The sequence below is a fragment of the Cynocephalus volans genome, chromosome 1 (genome assembly GCF_027409185.1).
Source record: "Cynocephalus volans isolate mCynVol1 chromosome 1, mCynVol1.pri, whole genome shotgun sequence".
NCBI lineage: Eukaryota > Metazoa > Chordata > Mammalia > Dermoptera > Cynocephalidae > Cynocephalus > Cynocephalus volans.
Genome location: NC_084460.1, coordinates 138,463,805 through 138,472,777, shown reverse-complemented (window position 1 = coordinate 138,472,777; position 8,973 = coordinate 138,463,805).

Here is an 8,973-nt window from a genome sequence, read left to right as displayed (position 1 = left end):
CGATGGGGAAATGGGCCTACAGAGATGCCATTACTTGGTTATGTGGTTCATGAAAGTGGCAGTCACTGATGTGATTTCATTGAGTATATAATAGTTCTCCTGTAATTTATGTAACCACAAAGTTAACAGTAGAATGAGATTACGAACTAATGACTCCCGAAGTTATGAGTAAACAATATTAGAGGCCAGAAACTCTTTCCGGACGCTTTTCCCATTGAGACAACCAAGTTGTAGAACGTCCCCCTAAGAACGTGGATGAGAAGGAATCACAAGTGGAAGCAGTTTATGAAGGGAAGTTGGGGAAAATAAGCCTGGAAACAGACAATGAAAGAGAGTTCTGGTTCCTGATCTTTGCAAAAAATGTAATGGACTTAAGGATCCATCTTTTAAAAAATGTAGAGAGCATGAATGAAACCATTTAAAGTCTTTTAAGCTCACCTGTGGATTTTCACAGTATCTTGAGGCATATGTTAACTCTTCTTTCAAGGTGAAGATATTTTGTCATGAAGTCAAACCTGAAGATGCTAGAGTTTAACTTCGCTAAAGAACACAAAATACCAGAGCATTGATCTATTAGCAGTAATCTACTGTGATTCAGCATTTTCTCTGCAATGTTTTATCAAATACCCTAACCACTCTCCTGAGGAAAAGGAATTTTGAGTCTCTTTATTGATATCTAAATTGATTTTAATCAACAGTTTGAATACTTCTGAATTTTCCAGGCGGAATGAAAGTGTGTGATCATTAAAGGAAAGTAAGTGCTCTTGTTGCCAACTTCAACTCCAAGCAAGTTTGACCTAAGGGGTTAATATCACAAAGGATCGAAAAGTCACGCGCTGAAGTCATAGTGGTCCTGTGAGATGAGAAGAATATTGGTCTTCTCGAGGTGCTGAAGTGATGATGAGAGGCACAAGTGTCCTTACATGTCATTAATGTGAAAAACAAAGTATATTCAAGCTGGATTTGCAGTGTCCTTACCATGACAAGTTTATAGCCTCTTAGAGATCACTAGCATAGCTACCAAAGTGCTTCTGTGTGTACACACTGGAGATTTGCAAATGAAACAGACGTTTTTTGATGTAACCTGTGAGAATATTTATTGGTTCCCCTTCCCTTTTCACTGAATCAAACAATTAGACCACTTTTCTTTTGCTGAGAAATGGTAGGTTGTAATGTAAATTTTTTTCTTTCCTCTTTTTAACAATCACAGTAAATTTAAAAAATAGGTTTTTATACACATTGAAAATCACTAGCTGGAGTGACCCATAATGTTAAGTCACTTTGGAATGCAGATTGCTTCACTTGTCCACATTTTCAAATTGCTGATGATCCCGTTGCTGAAATTGCAGTTCAGCTTCAACTACATGATTCTCTTTACTTTACAGGATAGTGCTGACCGATGAACAAACCATTCTTTGGGGGAAAAAAAAAAACAACTCGTCGATTAGTAAACACATACAGTTGACCCTCTGTATTCATGGGTTCTGCACCCCTGGATTAAACCAAATGCAGATCAAAAATATTCAGAAAAAAATTGTTCTGAACATGTACAGACTTTTTTTTGTCATTATTCCCTAAACAATACAGTATAACATTATCTAGAGATAATGTAAAGAATACAGGAAGATGTGCCTAGGTTATATGCAAATACTACACCATCTTATGTCAGGGACTTGAGCATCCACAGATAAAGGTATTCGCGGGAGGTCTCGGAACCAATCCCCCACAGATACTGAGGGACGACTGTATTTATCTTTCTGGCTCACACCTGCTGCAATATTAAATAATGTAATAGGCGAACATCACTTACTCATCTTAAGTTCCCTTTCTTACCCACAAAAGGATTGCTTAGATCTTGACATATTGTTTTAGGTCAATTTTTAACATCTAATGTGTGGGGTGAGACTGTTAGATTAGAATTCTAGCTCGTGTCAACTGTTGACCCAGGGAAAGTTATTTATGTTCTCCAGTTTATAAATTCTATGTGCAAAGATATCAAATGTAATGTACTTATTTTACAAGTTTTGAGAAATACAACTTTGAAAACAAAACATTACACTTTCCCAGACCCAAAGTGCTATATAAATGTTTAATTATGTTAGTACTGATTAAAATGCCCAGTAGAGACAAATTAGTCTTGGCTTTGGCCATCTAGTCTCCCTTATTTTGAAAGAAATTCCAGATAAATAGACCTTGTGCATCGCTCTTGATTAAACATTTATACAGATAAGTGCCTGGGTACTGCTGATTTTGATTCATATCTGAATAGCCTCGAGTCTAGGCACGTGTGGTTAAGTTTGATTTTCTTCAAAGATACTTTGCCTCTTACATTGGAACGGTCCTTTAGGGAAAGGACACTTCCTTTTGAGAGTAGTTTTACCTATGTTCTAGGTAAGTTGCTGCCAGATGTTTTATTTCATGCCCCATATATTTACTTCATAAACAAGCTAACACATGAGGTCTGAATCGTTTGCTGAGGCAGAAGGAGTGCCCACATGAGTTGGGGATGACACTGGACCCTGCAGGCTGGGTGACAGAGGAGAGGGTGTCTGCTCAAGGGGCTGTGGGAGGGGCTAGCCAGAGCTTGAAGCTCCACGGCTGGACAGAACTGAGCTGGTCGGGCAGGATTCTGCTTCCAGGGAAACAAAACAGATCTGGCCAACTCACACCATCTTCCCAGAAAAGGACCCTCATGTGATTGCCTATCTGACACTGAATATTATTATTATTTTTTAAGCTAAGGAAACCACTGAAGTCCATTTGAAATAAAATATTCTATGTTTTTTAGTAACCAGCTTACTGAACCCTTCGAACCTATAAGCTGTCAACATGGTACATTGATGTTTTTTCTCTAATCGTAGATTTTGATTATTGATTCTCTCTTTCCTTGTTTAGTCCTCTGCATTCTAATTCAGTCAGCTCATCCACTGTCTCCTAGTCTTGGACCGGCCTCAACTTCAGGGACGAGTAGAGAAGGAACGAGATTTTCTCTTTTCTACCACTTCTTTTCACTCTTACGTTTCTGCTTCTTCAGGATTGCAACAGGGGAAGAAGGGTTCAAGAAAGGGAGACAGATTCTTTTTACTTCATAGCTACTATTGGTAGCGCATCCTTCATTTTTTATTTTGCCTTATGGTAAGTTCCCAAATATGGACTTTGTCATTGAGTTCATGTTCATGTTTTTCAGGGGACCACTCACTGGGTTAGTCTGACACATAGATATTTACTGGCCTCACTCCCTCGTGCCTGGTCTAGCAGCATACACCCCCAAAGTTTTTTGCTGCTTGGTTATTGCAGTTGGTGGGTGGGTTTCTTGGGTCCTCATGGTAGTTCAAGTTCAGCTGCCTTGACAGGGGTCTGCTGTCCCATGGGAACATGTTGTATCCTTGCCATCCCAGTGGTGGGGGTGTTTGTCAGCTAATTCACTGCTAACTCCTCTCAATAGATTTGTTTTATTCTGCTTAAATACTCGCAGATGGCAGATTATTGTGTTCCCTGTGTAGACGTCCAGTAGAATAAAATGCCAGTTCCCTAATACCTAAGACTGGCTCCCTTTTGGAGCTATCATTACTCAGATTGGGAGAGGTGGGCCCAATTCATAACATTCTCACTCATCACTCACTTCTCCCAGGTCAATGCTTGAATCCATCCTCTTCTTGGAGGTTGGGGGCTGCAGGAGAGAGGGTTCTGGCACCAGCCTCCTAATGAGTCCTACAGAGGTTTACTAGGTGGGTTTATAGGATGTGGAGGCACTTAGTTAGCATCTGTTATTTTCAGCTTTGAGGCTTTAGCCTCATTCCAGGTAAAAAGGAAAAGTCCTCTTCAACATCCTGTTACATTTGGTGTGAGAGAACTAAAGGGACCCACTGGTTATGCCACTTTTCTCTATACCCCAAAGACAAAATTATTATTTGTGCCTGACCTGGACTTTAAACAAAACAAAAACCTTCTCATTTATTAATAAAATAGAGAGCTTCTGAATATGTGGTTTAGGTGGTAGTCAAAGGGGAAGAAAGCAGCTCTCAAGGAACCCGGACTGGCCTTGGTGTCCTGCCAGCTCACTGTCTCTAATCTCTACCTCCACTGCATTGGGCTTTGAGTAGCAAGCACAGAAGAGTGCAGGATGGTAGTGAAGGCTCTAGGTCAAAATCTCAATTTTGCAAGGATATGTACCTCATTACTTTCAAGGTTTCAAATGTCCTCAGTTTAACCAGAAGAATATGTCCCACTGTTGGCTAAAGATTGCCAGAGCAACCCTTGGCTGCGTGCAGTAATAGGACAAATCAGACGTGCTTCCCTTGGCTGTCTACTCTGGGGATTCTGGACATGGAGTGCAGCTTAAGCTCCCCAGGTAGGGTACATGGTATGACAAATGTCATTTATTGAGCTTTCATTAAGTACCAGGCACTGTTCTTTATCTGTATTCACTCGCATTGTGTCTTTCTATCAAAACTTTACCATAGGTATCATTGCTATTCCCATTTTACAGATGAGGCAATTAAAGCACAAAAGTTAGAACACTTTCCTAGGGTGACACAGCTTGAAAGTGGCAGAGGTGAGAATTGATCCTAAGCAAGCTGGCTTCAGAGCCTGAACTCTTAACCACTATTACATTGCCATGGAATTTGTTGAGTAGTAATCTCTTGAATAGACATGTTTCTCATAACCTCTTCATGAAGAAGTTTTCTCTTAGCCTCTCAAGTTACTAAAAACCAGGTTTGAACATGAGCAAAGTCAGCCTAAATCTCCTGGCTTTTATTTTGTGAATCTTATTTCTGGTAGTTTTGAAATAACTTTTGCTTCCCAAGCAGTGAATTAAAAAGTAAGGCATCTAGTATAACCTCATTGGTGGGTAGTTTTACACATCTTTTAGTCCATGAGTGAAGAAAGCAAGGTCAAAGGAAAGAGATGTGTTTCTGCCAGGTAACTAGTGGCAGAGGTGAGATTACAACTCAGGACTGTTTCTATTAGCTATACAAGAGTACAATTCTTTATTTATTTGAAAGATTTCATTGTGTGCTATGTGCAAGGCTCTACATCAGGAGGCTGGGACACAGACATAAATTACGCATGCTTCCTCTACTAAAGTTCAGTCTAATTGGGATCATATGTGAAATAACTGTAAAACCACGTGGTAAGTAGTATAATATTGGTGCTATGTGAGACATAAAAGATGGTATACTCAACTCGTCTTGTAGGATAGGATAGAAAAATGCTTCACAGAAGCAATGCGTGAGCTGGATTTTGAAGAATAAGTTAGAGTTGGCCAGGCTGGGAAAAGGGAGAGGAATATCCAGGACTAGCATGTAAGAAGACATGGAACACATTTGGGAACTGCAAGCTCAGCAGAGGGGAAGAGAGGCTGTGGTAGGAGAAAAGTATAAAGAGCTGTGCAGACATGGAATCCCTGCCATACAAAGCTATGACAGCTTCTACACAGAGGAGTAGTATCAGATGAAATTAGTTCTTAAGCACTTACCACAAACACGTAATTTCAGTACAATATGGTAACTTATATGCAGCGTTTACTATATTGGAATTACCTGTTTATTGTGTATCTCCCATTTCAATGTATGCTTCGAGGGAATAATTATTACTATGCATAAGATTTTGCATGTACCAATTAACTTCACAAAATTCTTCTATGATTCTTGGTATTAAAGCAATTATTAACATTTTAAAAATCTCTGTTGTTCTTTCTGCAGTATATATTGGCCAGTAACAAATAATTAGAAAAATTAAGAATTTAAAGAAAAGATGTTACTGTTAATCAGGAATTATCACTTATATAGTACATCATTCCAAAGACCTTCATTCTTTCTCAGATATGGTATTTCTTATTTGGAACCTTAATGTAACTTTGACTTTCAATTCTGTGACATGGGAGCAGCTTGTCTGCTAGACTATCTTCAAATTATATGTTTATGGTATTTAATCACTACATCATTTAGAATGTAATCCTTGCACCACTTTATTCAATTAGCTCTTAAATCAAAAATGTCTTTTCAAATCAAACGACATTTTCTAAACATATAGAAGAAAAATTGTAACATAGAAATGCTGAAAGAAATGTTTGTGTTCATTCGAAAAAATAAAGTACCAACTCTGCATTTTGTTAACATTCACTTTATAAAATACCTTAAAAGAACAGATAAAGTACTTGAGGTTACATAATAACCAGAATTGAAAAAAATGAAATATAAATTAATTGAACACATAACTATCCAGCTGTATTAGACAAGGTCTTAAAAAAGGCATTTAAAAAAACAATAAAATAGTAATTGGGAAGAAAACCCTTCACTCTATTGCTGTCTTTTTCTGGAAACTTTTCCTAGAAGCACTAAGATTCCAGGTCAACAGGCAGTACCTGTATTATTTAAAACATACTGTAATTTGCTTCCAAATCTGTCAACCTAAGAGAGAAATTAAAATTTTAACCAGGTTATTAATTCTGTGCAAATTAAAGCTTCAAGTTGAAAATATGAGAGAAAACATAATATCCAAATTGTAGGAAATGCTTCTGGAACTGAAAAATAAGAAATTCACATTATGAAGAAATCTTTACAAGTGTTCTTGGTGCGTGAAATACTGAGTTAACAAATTGGCCCTTTGACATTGTAATTAGGTCTCTATTATTAAGGCTGTTTGGGATGTGGTCAAAGGGAAGTCGATAGGGAAGGGCTGAAGGTCATATTTGCAGAAGAAAGTTCAAGTTAAACATAAACTGCTTTGATTCAACTTTAGAAAATTTGGCTAGGATATATCAGACATCAAGGGGAAAAACAGATTATGGAGATAAATTTACTGGATAAATCCTTTTATCCCCAGAATATGTTTGTGGAGGAGGGGAGGAAGAGATAATATTGGCCATAAATTGTTTTAATTTTATGGATTTTATAAAATATTGGCTTAAAAATAATCAAATTAGCAAGTATTGAGAAAGGAGAGGGATGTTTAACTTTTTGGGTCACAGTGATACGAAGTCCGAATCATTTCCAGCCATTAACAGGTAGTCACTTTTACAATAAAAAATATTTTGGTTTAATTAGTCCTTCCAAAAAATTCTTTGAGTTTGATACCATAGGTAGCAATGAGTTTTTACGACAATGTTTGATAGACTTTCTCTCTTTCCATTCTATTCCATGAGTTTATGATTCATACTTTTTAATGACAAAACTCATGGTTGCTATTAAGTACAAGATGAAGAGAGATTTTGGTTGAGGCTAGCAAATTTTCTTTGCAAAATAATTTTTTTTCTTTTTTCCATTTTCAGGTCCAAATTTACTACATAATCAACATTATTTTCTTTTTTAATTCTCACTGGAAATTTTCACATGGAATCTGAAAACTGAATGAGAATGCACTATGTTTCCTAAGATTCCTATTTTCCATTGTTCCCCAATCTATTGAGAATGTCATAACAATGAAGTGGCAACTCTTGGATTCTGAACTGTACCTATGATCAGCAAGTCATAAAAAGGCCAAAACAGGTAATGCTATTCCAATGTGACATCAGAAACTAATAAAACAGGTGAAAAATCATGATGACATACATGGAGTTCATAAAGAAATGGAGAATTAGACAATGCAATTTTTTAAAGTATAAAAAACTGTACTCATATACCTACTCACAGGAAGAACATCTAAGGCAAATTAAAAATTCCCTTCCAGGGACATAACCAGCTCAGAATCACCTGAAGACATTCATACAAGAGAACAAACTATCCAAGGCCTGTGACTCCTCAAGTATCATCTCATATCCTGAAAGCCAGAGTGTCAAGAAAGGGCATGTGTCACTTTGCAAAGGAATGCTTTTGTTCCCCTCCCCATGTCAAATTGGCTGTCTACATGCATTCTGGACAATGCTAATTTCCATCAGATCTACTTGATGTTTGGTTATGTCCTTTTTGAGCCCTGAAGATAGGCTCACTATGATGCATCTTTTCACATCAAACTGGGGTATGAAGTTAAGAAAGGAGCAGTAGAAACAGGCACAAACCCACAATTAGTCCATGTTTAGAAAACCTGTGCGTTCAAGCATTTTATACAGAGATGGGTTTGTCTCATTTCTCCACCACCTTCTCATTAGGAATGAAGAAAAGCAAATTGCCAGAAAATTCTGATGCTCTGGTGGAAACCTTCTGGGCACTGTCCATCAGAGAATGACTTTTGCCATAAAAAAAATGCAGATAAAGAATAACAGAACATTATGATCAAATCAGCTTGCGAGAGTTTGTGCTTTAAAAACACAGTGCCTAATGGTGCCAAGCACATCACAGATGCTCAATAAGTCTTCATAGATGTATTAAAAGTAATAACACGGTTTCTGAGGAACCAACTATCAGTTTGCAAAAAAGGCAAAACTATATTAATTTCTTTCACCTGATCTGATGGAGCAATGTGGAGCAATAAATGAGAGAATCTACAAATTAAATATGAACTCTAATTTGATTGGAGAGAGAAAATTACTAAGAACTTTGCAAGAAACATTGCCACAGTAGCATTAGCACTTAACAGTGCATCAAAGATTTAATGTTTCTACCGCAATATGAACTGTTTCCCACAGTTGTTCAGACCAGAGTATAATCACTCAAATAGGAAATGAACTCTAATCCACTTTGGGAAAGGTATGCCCATAATTTTACCTGAAAATTATTAATATATTTCAGGGAGATGGCCCTCTTCATCAGCGTGCCTCAAAGTAATGCAGGCATAAATATCAGGGGACCTTGTTATGTAACGTCCATATGGCACTGTCTTGTGCAAGTGTATTTCTCCCACATCGGCAGTAGTTGCTTTCTAATATCTTAGATTTTTACAGAGTCTTGACACCCCTGGGATGACAGAAATGAAAATATGGAAGATTAAAGGTCATGAAACTTACACTAAAAAGGGAAGCTCCTCTATATTATGTAAAAACACCTTATAAAAGGCAGTTTATTGACAAATAAATGTTTTATACATTCAGGATTT